This window comes from Eptatretus burgeri, chromosome 11, assembly GCF_056783735.1.
Source record: "Eptatretus burgeri isolate ZD-2024b chromosome 11, Ebu_testis_v1, whole genome shotgun sequence".
Taxonomy (NCBI): Eukaryota; Metazoa; Chordata; class Myxini; order Myxiniformes; family Myxinidae; genus Eptatretus; species Eptatretus burgeri.
In genome coordinates, this window is record NC_140971.1 from 39,451,112 (window position 1) to 39,471,444 (window position 20,333).

Genomic DNA, 20,333 nt, shown 5'->3' on the forward strand with positions numbered 1-20,333 from the left:
TGAAACATCAGAAAAACAGAACTTAATATTTGGTACAGAAACCTTTGTTTACAATTACAGAGATCAGACGTTTCCTGTAGTTCTTAACCAGGTTTGCACAGACTGCAGCAAGGATTTTGGCCCACTCCTCCATACAGATCTTCTCCAGATCCTTCAGGTTTCGGGGCTGTTGCTGGGAAACACAGAATTTCAGCTCCCTCCAAAGATTTTCTATTGGGTTCAGCTCTGGAGACTGGCTCGGCCACTCCAGGACCTTGAGATGCTTCTTATGGAGCCACTCCTTAGTTTCCTTGGCTGTGTGTTTCAGGTCGTTGACATGCTGGAAGACCCAGCCATGCCCCATCTTCAATGCTCTTGTTGAGGGAAGGAGGTTGTTGGCCAAGATCTCACGATACATGGCCCCATCCATCCTCCCTTCAATATGGCGCAGTCGTCCTGTCCCCTTTTCAGAAAAGCATCCCCAAAGAATGATGTTTCCACCTCCATGCTTCACGGTTGGGATCGTGTTCTTGGGGTTGTACTCATCCTTCTTTTTCCTCCAAACACGGCGAGTGGAGTTTAAACCAAAAAGCTCTATTTTGGTCTCATCAGACCACATGACCTTCTCCCATTCCTCCTCTGGATCATCCAGATGGTCATTGGCAAACTTCAGACGGGCCTGGACATGCGCTGGCTTGACCAGAGGGACCTTGCGTGCGCTGCAGGATTTAATCCATGACGGCGTAGTGTGTTACTTATGGTTTTCTTTGATACTGTGGTCCCAGCTCTCTTCAGGTCATTGACCAGGTCCTGCCCTGTAGTTCTGGGCTGATCCCTCACCTTTCTCATGATCATTGAGGCTCCACGAGGTGAGATCTTGCATGGAGCCCCAGACCAAGGGAGATTGACTGTTATCTTGAACTTCTTCCATTTTCTAATAATTGCGCCAACAGTTGTTGCCTTCTCACCAAGCTGCTTGCCTATTGTCCTGTAGCCCATCCCAGCCTTGTGCAAGTCTACAATTTTGTCCCTGATGTACTTAGACAGCTCTCTGATCTTGCCCATTGTGGAGAGGTTGGAGTCTGATTGATTGAGTGTGGACAGTTGTCTTTTATGCACATAACAAGTTCAAACAGGTGCAGTTAATACAGGTAATGAGTGGAGAATGGGAGGGCTTCTTAAAGACAAAACTAACAGGTCTGTGAGAGCCGGAATTCTTACTGGTTGGTAGGTGATCAAATACTTATTTCATGCAATAAAATGCAAATTAATTATTTAAAAATCATACAATGTGATTTTCAAGATTTTTGTTTTAGATTCCGTCTTTCACAGTTGAAGTGTACCAATGATAAAAATTACAGACCTCTACATGCTTTGTAAATGGGAAAACCTGCAAAATCGGCAGTGTATCAAATACTTGTTCTCCCCACTCCCCTACGGCACCCCCACGTTTTCGGTCTCCACAATTTCTAAATACGCTGTGCGGCTCCCCGAAAAATAAAAACATATGTGACTACTACATTGTGTGACCGTGGAAATACTGTGGCCGCCGTATAATTGCTAGTGGCCGTAGATTTTGGAGACCCCACGGCCGCCGTGGCAAATGTGACTTAGGCCTGAAACACACTTTCTTGCCTTTTAAAAGATTTATTACCTCCACCACCGAAGGTGAAGGAGGTTATGTTTCCACCCCTTTCTGCCTGTTTGTCCGTTTGCTTGTTTGTTTTTGTGCGGGATGTCTCAAAAAGTTGTGGACGGATCTGGATAAAAAAAGTTTTAGACAGGTTGGGTGTGCGACAAGGATGAACCGATTAGATTTTGGTGAAGATCCGGATCTGGATACTCGAATTTTAAAGCGATTCTTCACCATTCAGATATAAGGCTAAAACTGATATATTGCACGTAATTTCAAAAAGTTGAGGACCGATTCGGATGAAACTTGGTGGACATGTCACGTGTTTGACAAGGAAAAATAAATTCAATTTTGGTGAAGATCCAAATCCGGATCCGGATCTAATAATTTTTGTGGCAAGGACGAATTGATTCCATTTTGGTGAAGATCCGAATCCAGATCTGGATACTAGAATTATTAAATACTTATAGTGATTCTTCACCATTGAGAGATGGGCCAACAACGATATAGTAATGTATAGCATGATATTTCAAAAATGTATTGGGCCCGAAATGTTCTGGTGAATCAGGCATTACGTGTCAGAGGTATGCGCTCTACCGAGTACCCTTTTATATATTTTTTATGAAAAACACAGGGAAGAGGGTCGACTTGACAATATAATAAACGGAACAAACCAAATGAGTCAAAAGACACAAAGAGGAGAATGAGAATGAGCAAACTTGAAAACAATGATGATAAATAAAAGCTCAAATCCTTAACCACTGGGCACCACAGATCACATCTGCTTTACTATAATTCACCATCTGCCTGTCTGTCTGTTCGCAGGAACCGCAAAAACGGATGAACCGATCGCAACCATTTTTGGGTGTGTAATCCTGGGACCCCTTGGAGCAAAATAGGCATAAATATAATAACATGACCCCCTTGATGGCTCCCGTAGGGAGCGGGTGCTTCTCGTTTATACAACACGACAATAACGCAGGCAGGACTTCCCTTTTCTCTGATGAACATGGCGGACGCAGTTCAACACTACGCAGCTTGTTTTAGAGACCAGGTGCAAGACAAGAGCCAGTAAGATGGTGCCCATATGAAGTAAAATGGCTGCAAGCAGGGCCAGTGTTGAGTATCTCCTCAACCAGACCACATGGACCCCTTTGTCCTTTTTAGAGTGAGGCCTCCTGGTCTGCCCTCCATCTTCTTCCTCCAAACCTTCCAAAAACACAGGGTTATCCAAGCTCTGGTTGATTCTGCACGAGGCTTCTCCTCAAAGCAAAGTCTCGGTCTTCCTTTCCACATGAGCCTCTCTGTACTCTCCTGGTTGACTCAGTTCTCTCTTACACGAGCATCACCTATTCCTCTCCTTGTGGATTCACTTTTTTAGTTTTTTTTGCATACAATGTCAAGGCTTGTATGAGAGCTAACACACAACACACAACAAGGGGGGGGGGGCAGGAGACAAGAGGAGTGGGAGAGGGAAAAACAAAACAGTGGGAAACAGAGACATTAGGAGATCTGATTGGTTCTCTTTTGAGTCTCTCTATCTCTCCTCGTGCAAGAGTTCTCTCTCTCTCTCCTCGTGCAAGCCATTATCCTCCCCTTCCTGAGCAGAGTCTTTCTCTGGGGTTCCACCCACGGGGGAGGCTGCTATAAAAATAAAACTACATCTTTCATTCTGGGCTCGACAGCCCGCTGAGCCACCATGGCTGGCACACTGGCAAGAGAGATCATAATTGCCTTTAGCATACGTGACATGTGTGCCTCTGTGATGGGAACTCCACACCGAGCCCCACCTACAACCGAGAGGTATTTATGCATACAAAATTAATGTCTACCCTGTCTATTCATTTAATACGCTGTCTCCTCAGCATCACGTGAAACAAACGACTGACTCCGATAGATCCCTGTTACATGGGAATTTAACCGACTCGAAACATAGGGATCATACGACACCACAATCAAGCTGTGGATCCCTCCCCCTTTCCACATAATACAATATACTATAAAAGTGAAATTGTATATTTGTTTGTATAATTGCTTGTTCAATTTTGGTGAAGTTAATTGTAGATTTATATTGGCTTCAAAAACTACAAAAAAAAAAAAGACTCAAACAAATCCAACCAAATTTTGCACGTTATCTAAGGGTACCTCAAGTATGATTTCTGTTTGTGTAGCATATCTGGGGGAGGGGTACAGGGTGGGGGGCGACCCCAATTCTCTTGACGTAAATGTGTATTATATAGCACCACCCGGTGATATCTGGTAGTACAAATAACTTCTTCTTATATAAAGAAAGTTTAAATAACTTAACAATATGCATCATGGAAATGGTGAAATTTGAGTGAAAATAATTTGAAATTTTCAAAATGTTTGATTTCACTCATTTTAAGTGGATGTACATACAAAAGCAAACAACACTGAGCTTTGCAGTGAAGGGGGAGTGATTTTTGCTCATGCCATATATAAGCAGCAAGGTTGGTTGACTTCCAAGCAGACAGAAGATGACCTCAGGTAAATGATAGAGTGAATAGAGCAGAATGTTTGTAAAGTACAACATGCCCTCTTTTGGTTAAATCTGTTGGCAAAGCGACGAATATGAAAATGCCAAATATATATACATACATACATACATACATACATACATACATACATACATACATACATACATACATACGCAAAGAAACTTGCCATTTCTTAGACAATTGTGGGTATCTCATTCGTATAACACTGCTGCAAATGCCCGTCGTGTGTACAGACTCCTGCAGGAGCCTGAGATCGATGTTCAATTATTTTTTTTGTAACCCTTCTTCCTCTGGAGAGCAAAATGGCAAATATAATGAACCTTTCGCTCATATTTTATCAAACATTAAAACGTTCAATCACCCATTAAATATTAACCTCGTGAGTACATACAAGAAAGATCGATGTATATTGCATGTCTTTTTGACTCACGGGCCGTGACCCAAGAAAGTTCCAAGACGACATAAATATTTGCATAAATACCTGATGATGATCCTCTTCTGGACACCAAGTAGAGTACGATTTCCAAGAAGCGCTCTCCCAGGATCTCTTTTTACGCACCAACACGTATTGTGAAAAGAACAGAGGCTGATTTGCGAGAGGACGAGAAGGAAAATGAGAAGTCGGGGTCATGCTTTGAGGGAGGGAATGAGAATGGTAGGGAGGGGAGACGATCAGGGGAGGGGAAGAGAATAAGTATGGAACAAACGAATGGAGAGAAAGTATGATATGTATAAGAACAGCGATCGACCAGTAGAATGACATTCACATTGCAAATGCCGGAACATTGAAAATTTGTGATCACAGAAAGCAAAGAGGATAAATAACCGATAACCCAACACAGCACAAAATTTCCATTTCTGAAATGAGGCACAGGTGAATAAATGAGTAAACTAGTGGACAATAGATCAAAGACAGGACATGTATACATACTGTATATGACATAACCTTGAGGCAGTTGGGATTATACATTTTATAAAGAAGAAAGGCGTGTCTCCGGTGCCATTTCACCAGCTTCCTTAAACCAATATACATTACATGTATTCATATATATATATATATATATATATATATATATATATATATATATATATATATATATATATATATATATATATATATATATATATATATATATATATATATATATATATATATAAACATACATACACATTAGGGTGGTCCAAAAAAGTTGAAAAAAATAGAATGTTGCTCCACAAGCTTAAAATTATTCTAATATGATCCAATAACACGCATAATTTTTTTAGCTTCATCGGAGGTGATTTAGAGGTCGCTCCATATGACGACTTTTAGTCTCATGACTTGAATAAATTAGGGTATGGTCAGGTACGATTACGGGTACTTCTGGATGTCAGAGGTGGAAATGGAGTGCATTTTCGAACTCGATGGGGTCGATGTACTCTAAGAAATGACTGCACCGACATTGAATTCACTACCATTTCGAAAATATGACCTAAAACAAGATTTATCATTACTGGAGTTGAGTAACTAATCCTACTCATTTCGATATTTTCTAATCTATAATTAATTTGTCGTCCGTCTAAACATTTCATAAAGTAAATCGACCCCACTGAGTTCGAAAATGCAGTCCATTTTCACGTAGGAAGTTCAGAAGTGTACGGATTCACATCTCACCATACCCTAATTTAATATAATAATAACTAAATAAATAACTAACATATTTTTCGTAAATCATTGAATCTAAAACACTGGATGTTGGGCCGGCTAGAAATAAGTTCAGGCGGGAGTGGAGACAGCAATAGAGGTGGAGATGATAGTGGTATTTGGTAAATGAGACGAAATATTCTAATAGTTTGTAATTCCATTGATTGAAAAATTAGGGTATGGTGAGATGCGAATCCATACACTTCTGAACTTCCTAGGTGAAAATGGACTGCATTTTGTGTGTGTGTGTGTATATATATATATATATATATATATATATACATATATATATATATACATATATATATACATATATATATATATATACATATACATATATATATATATATATATACATATACATATATATATATACATATATATATATACATATATATATATATATATATATATATATATATATATATATATATATATGTATATTGTTGTGGTTACCAAAATTCGCAAACCACCATTCAGGTCCCTTAGGTGAGATATCTCGGTAAGTATATGTGTAGTTAGGCCCAAACCCGTTGTCTAGAGGGAATAAATGTTATTCATGCGTGCTGCGACTCTTCAGGATAGCCGTTTTTCTTTTACTATCTTTATTTTGGACCAACCGCCATTGTTACCACCACCAACCACAACATCAACCACCCACCGCGGCGCCGCTTCACGTCACACCTCGCAACCGTCGCATCGCCACCGTTCTTGCGCCGCTTGTGGGTACCGGTGTTGGACTCGTGCAGGGCGCGCGCCGAACAGCGTGTACAAAACCACGGATTTTCAGCTCCAAAAACGGATCAAAAACGACACACGCCCACTTTTGTTCCGTCCAATCGGTGAGCGAGGGGCGATTTGGCCCCGCCTCCAGGGCGTTGGAGGGCGGTCGCTATATGCAAATTTATGGATCAAAAAGCATTCACGCCCACTTTTTCTCGGGCCAATGGGGAGCGAGGTGAAAGGTCGAAGGCAGGGGGTCAAAGATGAGAGAGCGAAGCCACGGGGCTTATATAAGCGACCGCGTTCGTCAGTCAAGTGAATAGAGAGTTAAGACTTCGCAGCCGGTGGAGTTGGGAAGAAGAAGCAAGAAGGAGTTGGTCGTCGTCGTCGTGTGCGTTGGAGTCGGAGCGAAGAGGACGGAGCTGTGGAGAGGCGGCGAGGGCAGACGAGGGGGTGCTCGCGTCGTGCCGGGAGCTGCACACCAGGGAGGCCGACGGCGCGACCTGGTCGAGGTGGAGACGCTCGTCGCGGGACTCGAGACAGAGTAGAAATCCTCCTTTCCCCCGAGCATCAGCAACCCCCTCCTGTTTCCCCCCGCGCTGAGATAGTGCGACCAAGGGGGCCCCTTTCCCACCCCCTACCAGACACTGTCCGCGAGGCCCGCGGAGTTGAGGCACCATCGCCGCTCCGCGTCTCATCACCAGACGGGTAGGCCCGACCCGGTCTCGGCCTCAGGCCCGCCTCATCCTTGAGGGTTCTCTTTTCTTTTTCTTGGTTTTGGATATGTGTTGTCGGCGCCGTCTGTGAAGTAAAATTGTATAAGTGTTGCCGTGTGCTCGCGTAATCGGTATTAGATCTGCATTGTCGCATTTGCTTTTTGTGTAAAATTGCATTGTGTTTCTTTTCCTTTTCTATGTGCTTTTGGTGGAATTGAATATGTGTGCTTTCCGTTCATCGCGAATAAATGTGCTTTGTGTTGAACTGTTTCCCGCTTCGCTTCGTCATTTCTTTCATTGAATCCTCATCTTGCTTCACGTAAAGGGTTGGTAGTGGGCTGAATACGCCCGATAATTAATCGAACCGTCGAGGCCGACAATAACACCACTCGATTATCCCGATAGTACGGAACGGGTCGCTTAAGTGGCCCGTGTCCGAAGTCGACCTGCGGCGAGGTGCGATCGCCCGGTCTACCCTCCGTGTGGGTACTTAGGTAGGTCGAATTTGGCGAGCAACCCTATCCCACGCGGGGGCTGATTGGCTCGATCGCGGTGAGACCGAAAGGTCCACCCGTGACTGGTTCCCGGCGTTAGTCCGAGAGGGTCACGACTGGATTGTCCGTCCGGTGGGCGACGTGCCGCGATTCGAGTTACGTGGCCGTCAGCACGCCGGCGGGCGCGAATCCGCAACAATATATATGCCTGGTGTTGGCTCAATGGTTAGGGTGGTGGGCTTGGGATCCTATGATCCTGAGTTCAAACCCCATTCGGCTGTTGAATTAAAACCAGGTCGGGTTAACTCGACCTGTCATCCTTCCAAGGTCGGCAAAATGGGTGCCAGCATGCTGTTATCCTGTGTTTTTTTTTTTTTTTTTTTTTTTTTTTTTTTTGTATACCTTGGTCGAGGCTCGTATGAGAGCTAACACACAACTCACAGCAAGGAGGCATGAGACAAGAGGGGTGGGAGTGGAAGGGACAAAACATTGGGGAACAGACACAGGTGAACTGTGGAAGGGAGAGGGATGGCGATGGGACGGGGAATATGGCGAGGAGAAGATGGACATTACAGGGACTTTCAGGAAGGAAAGCAGGAGAATTGAAGGAAGTGGGCTTGGGTGGATTATCGGGGGTAGAAAAGATCGAGGATTTGGATGGGGGAAGATAAGAGGTGGTGGTGAACAGCTGTTTTGAAAGCCTGGAGGGAAGAATGGGAAAGAATAGAGTGAGGAAGTTTATTCCAAAGGCGGGAAAAAGAGGAATGAAAGAGTGAAGATGAGCAGTGATTCGTGATTTTGGTAGTTTTACCAGAAGGGGGTTGTTGGCGGACCTTGAGCGCCCTGTGGAAATGTGGTTGGGACAAATCGCAGAGAGAGCAGGGGGGCAAGGCTGGAGAGGAGTCGGTAGAAGACAGAAAGACCACCGACCAACCTGCGGTGATTGAGTGAGAGGCCCAAAGACTCAGCTTCATTGCGGGAGATGCCAATGATCTTAAAAGCCCTGGTTTCGACAGCGTGAAGTCGAGAAAGGTGGGAGGCAGGAGCACCAGCCCAGAGGGGAGAGCAGTACTCCATCAGGCTACGGACAAAAGCTTTGTAAGTAGTCAGGAGCTCAAGAGGGCCGAGGAAGGACTTTGCACGACGGAGGATTCCCAGTCGGTGACTGGCTTTTGAGGCAAGGTTGGAAATGTGACTTTCCCAGGAAAGGTCATGGCAGATAGTGAGACCCAGAAGCTTGAAAGAAAAGACTTCTTCCAGAGGATTGTTGAGAAAGTGGATGGGGGGTTTTGTAAACGGTCCTTTCGAAGAGACATAGTGAGAGTGTGAGATTTGTGTGGATTGAAAGACATGTTCCACGTGTTGGACCAGTTTGTGATTTTATCCAGATCTGCAGTGAGCGAAGAAGCTGCTGCTTGCCGGTCTGAGGGATGACAGATGGTACGGCAGAGGGTGGAGTCGTCGGCAAAGAGAAATAGAGGATTTTCCAGAGAGTCCGAGAGATCATTGATGAAAACCAGAAAAAGAACAGGGCCCAGAACGCTACCTTGAGGAACTCCAGCCTGCACAGGAAGAGGGGATGAAAGAACTCCATTTCGGGCCACACGTTGACTGCGACAGGAGAGGAAGTCTGCGAGCCATGAGTGGAGATGGCCTTGAATACCATGGGAAGAGAGTTTGGTGAGTAGGGCAGGGTGCCAGACTGTGTCAAAAGCACGTGATATGTCCAGGGATACGGCTCGGATTTCCTGTCTGGCATTGAGGACCTCCATCCATTGATGGGAGAGCAGTAGCAGCATATCCAGGGTAGAGTGACCTGGTCTGAAACCAAATTGATGATTGGAAATCAAGCCATTGGAGAAGAGGAAGGATTTCATGTCTGAAGCAATGATGGATTCCATAACCTTGCTGATGATTGGGAGAAGGCTGATTGGTCTGTAGTTACAGGGATCTGTTTTTGCACCTTTTTATGCAGGGCAGTGATGTTAGCAGATTTCCAAGCAGATGGCAGATGACCTTGGGAAAATGAGAGGGTGAATAGAACAGAGAGAGGGTGAGCAAGAGCAGAAGAGCAGGCTTTGAGGACACGTGGGCTGATGCCGTCTGGACCGGTTGCAGAATCTGACTCGAGGTTTGAAAGCAAGCTCTCCACCTTGTCAGGAGAAAAGGATACAGAGTCCAGGGACAGTTGGGTGCGACTGGGTAAAGTGGGTAGAGATAGTGATGGGTTTAGGACACAAGATTTAGCTGCAAACACCGAGTTTAGACATTCAGCTTTATCACGTGTGGAATCAGCAGTGCGGCCATTTGAGGTAAGGGAGGGGATGGAGGGGGAACATACACCAGAAACAGATTTGATTAAACGCCACCAGGATTTTGAGGAGGGAGAGAGGTTTGAGAGTTCAGACTTGAGATGAGAAAGATGTTGTTTTCTGGCTCTCCTGAGGGTAGATACACACTTGTTCCGAGCTTTGTGGAAAGAACTGAGATTGCCCTCAGTTGGGTTTGCTTTCCATGAGGCAAAGGCAAGTTGTTTCAGGACAACTGCCTCACCACAAGCTTCAGTAAACCAAGGGCGGGAGGAAGGGTAAGACAACTGAACACGAGAGGGGATAAATCTGTGCATGAGGGAGAGCAAGTTTCTTTGAAAGAATTCCCAGGATGAGTTGATGTTTGAGAAAGTAGTGATAGGAGACCAGTCTGTAAGTTTGATGGCTGCTCGGAGACCCTGCCAGTCGGCTTGAGTGAAATGCCAGACTCGACGGCGGTGAGGTGGTTCTCTGATGACAGCCAGAGAGATGTCCACTTTAACAAGGACGTGGTCAGAAGAACCAATTGGAGCGAAGGAAGAGCAGCAGATATTGTCAGGGAAATTTGTCAAAATCAGATCCAGAAGAGATGGAGTACCATTGGTTGAGATCCGGGTCGGGAAGTTGACCGATTGAGTCAGTCCCAATGAGTCACAGAAAGCTTTTGCTGATGTCCCATGGCAGGTGAGAGAGGTACCCACACCTAGCCAACTGGCGTGATGACAATTGAAGTCGCCACATAAGAGGAAGAGAGAGTTTGGATGAGAAGATAGAAGATGGTCCATGTTTTCGGAGAGTGAGGTGTAGATGGAGTCATCACTGTTCGGTGGACGGTACAGTACACATATAAACATGAGGTGGGAGTGGAGGGGAAGCCGAAGCCAGAGGTATTCCTGGGGGTGTGGGGGAGTGAGAGCAGTGCAGGGAGAGTGAGGAATAGAGTCTTTGATGAAGAGAGCAACACCTCCACCAGGACGAGGCTCAGGTCTGTCATACCGTAAGAGGGAGTAACCAGGGAGTGATACTTGGGAGTCAGACACGTCTTGGGAGAGGAAAGTTTCTGTTAGGCAGATGATGTCTGGTTTGTCAGTGGCAAACCACTCCAACACTGTCAGTCAGTGTTGGAGTGGTGACCCGCCCAGGATTGTGTCCAACAACCAAGGAGTCTGCTTCGGCGGCACCAATGCTCTGCACAGTGTATGGTCTCAATGGATGGATCGATATATATATATATATATATATATATATATATATATATATATATATATATATATATATATATATATATATATATATATATAACTAGCGTGGAATGCTTACACAGTGAAAGCATAGGAACCGTGTTTCTCAATTGTGTCGGGTTGCTCACCTACATTTGATTTTTCATTTATTTGTTTTCACTTATTTATGTTTTCATTTACGGATGCTTTCCGATGGTGTTGTGATTTTTTTCCTGGTTTATCGGCTTTGATCTCCGTTGGCACACAAAATTATCTTGCTTCCCCCATTGTCTCAGGTTACTCACCTGCATATTTTTTTTCATTTATGTTATTTTCATTTTTTATTATTTATTTATATTTTGTGTGTGGGTGAGCATGAGTGTGCACTTGTTGTTGTTTTTGTGTTTCTGTGGCATGAACATAGCTGGTTTTGTGTCCCGTTTGTACATGATGAGGTGTTGGTTGTGTGTGCGTGTGTGTGTGTTTGTGTGTCGGGGTTCTCGTTGGACGTTTTACACATGCAGATGTGGTGTTTGGGATTGAATGTTGCTTGTTGGTCACCTTATCCAGCTGTGTGCACCATCCAGTTTTTGCCATTTGCATCAGAGGTTTGTATTGTGTGAGTATGTCCAGTCTCCCAAATTAGACCACCCTCCCAGCTCTTCACGTGCCATACTTCCAAAATCAACCTGTGTTGTTTTTATTGACGTCATGTCTCAGACAGATGTCCCATCAAAGTGAAATTTGTGACCAGATTTGTGGACATGTCATTGCCTGTGATTGCTCACCTACTCTTCGTGAAGGACACAGTAGGATCCTGAACATCCACTACCTAATGCCGGAAAACGGGTTGCTGAGTTTAACCTCCATCCGAGAGATGGCACACAGATTGATGAATCGCTGCCCTGCTATGAAACAACGGGAAGACAGTTCATACCTGGGCCGAAACCCAGTCTATACAGCTCAGAGGCGAACATGCACACCTCGAGGCCATCCTGCCAACACATAATTAGTATCAGAATAATTACTTCCCTCTGCTAAATTTGACCAGTTATATTTAAATAGTTATAATGTATCAACAATAAAAACACCACCCAAACACAGAGCCACCCTCTGGCTAATGCAGTGTCAGCTACACCACTACTAACCATACCATCAGTCAGCCTATCTAGTTTTACAAAAAAAATTTGGCTGGATCATCAGCCAAACAACCCACCCCCTGGGGAAAGGAATCAACCCACGGACGTATTTCTGCCTCCCTTTCCTCAGGTGAGAAGAGCCTTTTTATGTTTAATAATTAAAAAAAAATGTTTAAAAAAATCAAACATTTTAACAAAGCTAAGAACGTGTAATTTGGCCCAAGGACTTAATTTCGCAGTCAAACAATGCTTATCAAACTAATACACATGCAGTTTAGCCCAAAAGCCAAAGCCCATGGTCTTACAAAAACATACATCCAAGCCCACAGGTCCACAATGCATGGTCATTCCAATTCCCTTATCGGTGAGCAGAATGACACTGCCCTTTTTTGCTTAAAAAGAAAAAGTTAAAAAAAATCAAACATAATGAAGCTAATGATATGCACTTTTGCTCTGAGACCAAAGCACACAGTCCAATTAAGTTTGTCAAACGAGTATACACATGCACTTCGACTCAAAGGCCAAAGCACAAGATTCAGCCAACACACATGACCCAGCCCACAGAGCTAGAGTGCATAGTCAAACTACCACATACAGCCCACCTTACAGGGACAGAATGCATGGAAATACCACAAGTTTATCAGTGCGTAAACCACTGCACAGAATGGAGTCCCCAAGAAAGTGAACTGGCATTACATCCTACAAGGGAGCATATACACGTAGCTCCTCTTAACCCGGAATGGTGACCATAAACCCGTGTTCCATGTCAGCACTCGCTGCCAGGGTCTTGACCAAAAGGGTATGCCTGCTGCCCATCTGCCCTATTTAGCCACCCATTACCAGTTAATAAGAACTTTAAGGTGTAGCTGGGGTGATTCAAAATATCAACAATAAATGGGCAAACCGGCTCCGTTGCAGTCTGCAAAACCACAGAACTGTCCAGTCTAATGTAGTCAGCTGCTACTGTGCAAACCGCAGCATCGGTGAGCACCCATGGATTGGAAAGCCTTTATTAACAGGATCATCGGCCCATCGCATGCAGAAAGGAATCAATTCACGGACATGTTTCTGGCTCCCTGGTCAGCATCAGTGCAGAGTGGATTCCACACTAATTAAGATGTACTGGAGGCTCCTACTCATCTTGGAACTTTCTTGAGTTGACATGTTGTTCAAAAAGACATGTAACGTACATGGATCTTTATTTTATGTACTCAAGAGACGAAGATAGATAGTAAGTGATTAAACGACTTAATAGGTTTGATTAAATATTAGAGAAAGGTTAATTGTAATGCTGGGCACCATATTGATTCAATACACACACACACACACACACACACACACACACACACACACACACACACACACACACACACACACACACACACACACACACACACACACTTCTTGTTCTGGTATGTTCTAGTCTGTTCTGTTTTCTTGCTCGTCTGCCCAAAAAAAACCATAAACCCTCAGAAATGTTCGTGAAAGAAATATCATAATGTTTTGATATTTGCTTTTGTACAAAAAATGATAGAAGTCACTGACATTGATGAATGTAGTGTTTATTATGAAACATGCAGAGAAGGGTGGGGGAGCCAAACCGAAAAAGCCAATCATAAATGAGACAATAAGCAAGGAAACAGAAATGGGTGAACCCAACTAAAAACAAGACACGAGTTAGCATGCGAATATACTTAAAGTTTCCGCTCATGGATGGGATCACAAGAAGAGACATTGGTTTTGGATGAATGCAAGTCAATCATGCTCAGTTGTAAGGGATTAAGTCCTGAAGGATGGCAAAAATCAATACAGTGTCCTACTACTCTGCAGTCCAATTTGTCATATCATGTGGCAGACCATGCGGGAGGATGGCAGTGGGGTTGAGGTGAAAGAGGGCCAACCAGCTGAAAAGTTTTCCGACCGCAGACTCCAACCGCGATCTTCACGGAAAAAAAAATTCCATACATGCTTCACAGATATGTAAATGTTTCTTTATTTGCAGGTGTCAATCGTTTCCATGAAATTATGATTCGTCAAATATATTGTTTTTGTTCATTTTTTTTATTGATGGATATTTATATACAGTATTATTTACGTCGTGATAACATAAATATTTAACTGTAATTCAGCATAAGACTATTTTTGGCACGTCATCCGACTTGCATGAGACCTGTAATGTTGGAGCAACATGTGTATTATTTATTTGAGAGGTTTTTTTGCAGACAGTCGAGGTTCTTCGATGAAGGATGTGACAGAGAATAGAAGGTAAATGTATAGACAGTGACAACACAGGTATGCAGCAAATTGGGGAAAGAGACAGATGAGGAGGAGAGGTAGAGAGGGAAAGAGGGGAGAGAGACAGAGAGACAGAGAGACATAGATGACTTTTGGGTCCTTCTATTACAAAAGTAAAAAAATGTATGTGTGTACAATTTCCAAATCAACAATGCCAAAAAAATAAAAGAGGAGAAAGGATGGAAGTGAGAAAGAATACAAGAGTAGAAAATCAAACAGTTCATTTGAACAGCACGAAAAACAAACAGAACTAGAACGACAACCTTCGACATCACAACATCGTCAGAATGCCTCCGCCCACATTATTACATCATTATAATACTTGTACCAAGTTTCATTTAAATCTCTGAACCAAGATTGATAATCTATTCTAATAAAAGGCAATGTGTGTGTGTGTGTGTGTGTGTGTGTGTGTGTGTGTGTGTGTGTGTGTGTGTGTGTGTGTGTGTGTGTGTGTGTGTGTGTGTGTGTGTGTGTGTGTGTGTGTGTGTCCTCCATAACTCCAAAACCATAAAACCTTACAGCCTGAAACTTTGCATGCACACTAAGAAAACTCCAAGGAAGTGCAAGAGTGAAAATTGGGTGTTTGGGTTAATTAAAACACCCCTTTTGAAGATAATTAAGGGCCTTATTTAAATATATCCTTCATCAGGCGATCCTTGGCCACCTCGCTCTTTGAGGTCTGAAAGCGTTTCCTGGGTAACTTCACTTGGGTCTGAAGCCACCATGTTTTTTGGCCTGCTCAACCTTGCCTCGACTTGGAACAGGCCACAACGATTTTTTAATGATAGTTTTTTTTTCACTTTCCTCACTCATATGATCGAATGCCTGTTCATCATAGCTACAAATTGCTGGGTACATTGCAGTGCTTATAAACACCCGGAGACGTCAGCGATCGTTGCTTTATTTCATTTCCGCACGTGTGATCGCCACGAGTATCTCTTAAACTAAGCTCCAGAATCGAACTTGCAAGCAGTTCCGACTCCTAGAAAAGTAGTCATGTGTCCAAGTCAGACATATTTGACATTTCAAGCATCTCTGGGAGGTGTATGTTGCATGTGATGGTTTGGTTATTGCCAATTGTGTGGCAAGGGTGCCATTTATTATCAACTGTTTCATTGGAGTGCTTGCTTGAGTGCTTACTCCACTTGGCGAGCACTCTCGCAGGTTGTTCGTTTTGGGAAAAAGTAACCGTGCTTTCAATGTCAAATCAATTTCAATCTCACATCGAATGTTTCCGCCTTTGTTGGGACCTGCGGTGCCGTGCGGTGGATGCCTTGGGAGGTGTCTCATCCACTGAAAATGTGCAATTGAGAGAGAGGAGAGAGGTATGATAGAGAAGGAAGGCTCCCTTGCCGAGAGAATCTGGTGAGCAGGATCAGCGTCAGGAAAACGAGCCACATGTCCATACAGCCGTAACTGATGCTCACGGACTATGCAGGTAACAAATCTCATCCGAGTTTCTCACAGCAACCGCTCGTTGGACACAAAGTCTGACCAGAGATAGCCAAGGATTCTCCGAAGGGACCTGGTACCAAAGGAATTAAGTCGCTATCTCAGATCCCTGGTCAGAGTACAAATCTCACATCCGTTGAGCAAGACTGGAAGCACCAAGGACCTGAAGACTTGGACTTTCATCCGCCTGCACAGGTACCGGCAGCGCCACACCCCATGATCCAGTGAATCCATGACTCCCCAGGGCCGACCCAGACGTCGTTTGACCTCTGGCTCACAGCCAGCAGAGACATAAATATCACTGCCAAGGTAAGTGAATCTCTCCATGACCTCAACATCCTTGTCACAAACAGGTACAGATTAGATAACAGCATCCAAGATGTCATTGAAAGCCTGGATCTTAGTTATGACCCAGAAAATCCCAGCGGCTCCGACTCCTCATTCAGCACCTTGAGGGCCCCCAAAAGGATATCTAGAGTCTCTGGAAAGATGACTACATCATCTGCGAAATCAAGGTCAGAGATCTTGACATTCCCAAACGATGCACCACAGCTTGATATCTCCGACATCCTCCCCAGAATCCAGTCCATACAAGCACTGAAAAGTGTGAGGGCCTGTACACAACCCTGTCAAACTCCAGTAACAACTGGAAATATGTCAGAGATGGTACCATCACATCTCACAGCACTCACAAGATCGACGAAAACTCACCAAATAGCACAAATTTTGACATAAAACTGAACTAGGAACACACAGTAAACATGTAGGTAACAAAATAAACAGTCAAAACGTGACAAACAACAACTGAAAGAGAAAACAGAAAATTTGCATGGATATACGACTGTACGTACATACGGAGAGATGGACAACCAGAAAGCATAATGACACTGGTGCTTTGTCACCAGAGGCATAAAAATTAAGCAACACGACAAATTTTAGAAAGATTTCATCATTTTAGGAGTGATATCAGAAAAATAATACGAATTAATTTTGATGTTCTTCACAAATTCCTTCCGAGTACCATTTTTCCACAAAACTCACGAGAACAGCCATGGTTTTGGAAAACTTAAATTCAAGTTTTAACCTTGCAGAAACCAGCACACTGAAGAATGACATGACGTTACATTGTTGAAGGGGTTTACCATTTCTCTTCTCCTTTCTCGATAAGTATATAGCAATTTATGCTGTACCTACAAATAACACAGCAGTTCATACTTTTTGTCATGGTGACATTCTTTTTTGAACCTAAAAAGAAACGATCGAAAAGTAAATGTGAAATGAATTTTGAGAGACAAAATTTAACCAATTAAATACTGGAAAAAATCTTTCACAGCCAATAAGAAAGTGCACTATTGGACATCCTCATTTACAGAGCAAAAGGGGCAGCGTGCAGATATGGGGGCAAAGTTCCTGACATGTATTTTACATGGGATGATCCAGTGGGATGATCCACTAGAGATCTCCCCTTCTTTTGGTGATTAGTTTACAAAACACTGATTCCCATACAATTTCAGTGGGGGGGGGGGACCGGTAGGAAGTAGCCTCTTCCAACGTGTCACTTTGTTTAGTGGTGAAACACCGAGAATTACTGTATCTTCAAACATAACTTATACAGGCTCTTGCTAGTGGCAGCATGTAGTTAATTTGTCCCTGTGCTAACAGGGGGTAGATCTCTGGGAGAACAGTCAAAAATCATTTTAGGGAAATAGGGTTGATCAGGATGAACATGAACATTCTGAGTCCAAAGTAGTCATAATTGATGGGTTTTTTTTTTTTCAACAACTTTACTCATTATTAACCCAACTGTCCTCTTGGATCGAATCCCCTTTGTAGTTGAGATTTCCTCCACAGTCTTCCACTCTACACCGGAGTTTAGCTGTACGTGCCATACAGAGAGAGAGAGAGAGAGAGAGAGAGAGAGAGAGAGAGAGAGAGAGAGAGAGAGAGAGAGAGAGAGAGAGAGGACTTTTGTATGCTTTTATTTTAAAAGTATCAAAACACACCAGAAAAAGCACACTCCATAAAAACAATTCCAAACAATTTTACAGCAAAAATAAATTCAACAAAAGCAAGACAAACAAGGGTGTCTGTTCATGTCAAAAATACCACAGAATAATACATATATGCAAAAAGTAAATAAGTAACTTTACACTTTTACAAACAGATTTCTCACGAAAAGAAACTCAAAACCTCATCATTGTACTTGATCACCCACAATATCGAGGCTCGAAAGACAAAACTGCTCCATTTTTACTCGTGCCGAAACCATACCTTTAAAGCGCAAAAGCACATTTACATTTTTCCCCTTCAATTTTGCTTTCCTGGTTTTATAAATTGCCAGTTTAGCAATGCCCAACGGAAAAGACAAAAACGAGAGGACTGGTTTACTTTTATAATTCCCCCCCCCCCCCCCGATTCCATAAATAAAGACTGGAAAGGAAAAAACAAAATTAAATTTATGGAAAAGCTGTTGAAGGAAGAGAAAGAGGGGCACCAACCTCTTACATTCAATGAAAACGTGGGCAACATTTTCAATCAAATCATAAAAAGGACAATAAATTAGAACAGAAGAATTAAACTTATAGAGTAATGTCTGTGTGACCAGGGCTTGATGTGCTCGTCTCCAATTCAGGTCTCCAGTTCGCCCAAGAGTTGGAGAACTATACATTTTGTTCCACACTGGAGTTAAAAAAGCTCCAGCAGGTTTTTTTCCACCGATTTTTCCACCGATCTCATTCCACCGATTTTTCAACAGTTTTGTAAAACCAGGTATACATGCTTCCAGACATATGTTGTAGATAGCCGTTTTCCCCACGACGTGAAACACACCAATTCCCTCTAAGTTTGAGGAGAACACACCCTCTTGTTTTTTTGAGGCAATTTGAAGTTCAGGGAAATAGAGACGTGAGTCTACCACTTCATCCACCCCAGTCCACCCGATGTTTAGTCTATGAAAGGTTTGAATTACTGCTTTCTAGACATTTCCCACAATACAAGAAGAACGAACACCAGTTTTTGATGAAAGTGAGCTTACAGGGAGCCAGGCATTCAAGGATGGATGCAACAGGTCTCGCACTGTTTATTCCAACACTGGTGAAACAATGCATAAACGACCTGGAGGTTGAAATTCTAGAGAATAAAGGATTCCGAACTAATGGCTCATGTACAAACTTTTGGGCATCGTATGATACCTCTTAACGTTGCACTCCGAGGACTTACCAAGCATTCAAAAGGCTCTGATGAAAACTGGGGAGCTGAGACATGTCAACGTGTTGCAGGTCAACGAGGAAAAGTTCACGGTCATATTTCAGACCTTCCACTTTCTGCAAACAGGCGTTTGTGAGAGGTCGCCAAGGAACACACTCACTGTACAGTAGGAGCTTCAGCGTGGAAATCCGGAATGCCATCATCCGACTTGGGATATGCATCAGATTTTGACCACCCGCATTTCGGGGTCTGCAGACCACGTCTGGGCCCAGCCAATGGTGGCCACCCCAGAAAAAATCAGTCAGAACGCTCTGAATGCCTGTGACCAAGTATCTCAGAGGTTTAAGTGGGATAACTCTATGTCAAATAAATGGAGCCACCAGGTTGTTTATGATTGACACCCGTGTCTTAAGCGAGAGAAGTTGGTACAATCTTCTCCACCTTGCCAGTTTCAATTTAATTTTTTCCAGGAAGTTCTCCCAATTTTTTTGTTCATACGCTTCAATTCCTAGAAATAAGCCTAAATATTTAAACCCCTCACTACTCCACTGTATTCCTCCTGGTAAAACAGGCAGGGACGAGGAAGGCGATCTGGGGCCCACCCAAAAAGCTACACTTTTTTTCCAATTTACCTTTGCAGTAGAAGCAAGCTCAAACTGGGGAAGGCAACGAGAGACCTCAGAAACATCTTTTTGATTTGCAATAGCAACACAAATATCATGAGCATAAGCTGAAACAACGACTTTGGAGTTTTGGGAAAGAGAGACTCCTAACACCCAGTTCCGAAGTAAAACTAATAAAGGTTCAACGGATAGATTGTAGAGCATGCCTGATAGCGCACAGCCCTGACGGATGCCTCGCTGAAAGGGGAAAGGGTAAAAAAGACTATTATTAACCTTCAACAGACAAGATGCATTTTTGTATAATAACTTAACATAAGCAATACATTTTTCCCCAAAC

At 43.3% G+C, this 20,333-nt stretch overlaps 2 protein-coding genes across 3 annotated transcripts in view; both read right to left on the reverse strand.

The window, feature by feature from the left end:
- The window catches only part of LOC147016900 (uncharacterized), a 394,344-nt gene that overhangs the window by 145,126 nt on the left and 228,885 nt on the right, over positions 1-20,333 (reverse strand). The gene's annotated exons all lie outside the window — the stretch shown is intronic.
- Positions 1-20,333, reverse strand: part of LOC147016901 (tyrosine-protein kinase ZAP-70-like) — a 116,858-nt gene that overhangs the window by 92,823 nt on the left and 3,702 nt on the right. For both annotated transcript variants that reach the window (XM_085846101.1, XM_085846102.1), the window contains exon 2: positions 4,613-4,717. The gene's annotated coding sequence lies outside the window, so the exon portion shown is untranslated. The remainder of the gene's footprint in view (positions 1-4,612; positions 4,718-20,333) is intronic.